The sequence below is a fragment of the Cariama cristata genome, unplaced genomic scaffold (genome assembly GCF_000690535.1).
Source record: "Cariama cristata isolate BGI_N322 unplaced genomic scaffold, ASM69053v1 scaffold17639, whole genome shotgun sequence".
In the NCBI taxonomy this organism is placed as follows: Eukaryota; Metazoa; Chordata; class Aves; order Cariamiformes; family Cariamidae; genus Cariama; species Cariama cristata.
This window is the reverse complement of record NW_009635438.1, coordinates 1812-2054: the sequence shown is the minus strand read 5'-3', so window position 1 is coordinate 2054 and position 243 is coordinate 1812.

Genomic DNA, 243 nt, shown 5'->3' with positions numbered 1-243 from the left:
ATACACAAACCATATCCAGCTTTCCATATACTACATATACATATATATTCACATACACACACAATTCCACCGACTATCTTTTTTCTATTGTTTTTTTATACATATGTGTTGTACTAATGCAAGTATACCTCCAAGCAAGCTAATTTTGCATCTGATATTTTTAATTAAAACCAATTCTTTTAATAACCTAAAGGACAAAGCTTTAAAAAGTGACACCTCCTTCTCTTACTCCCCCCCCCCCTT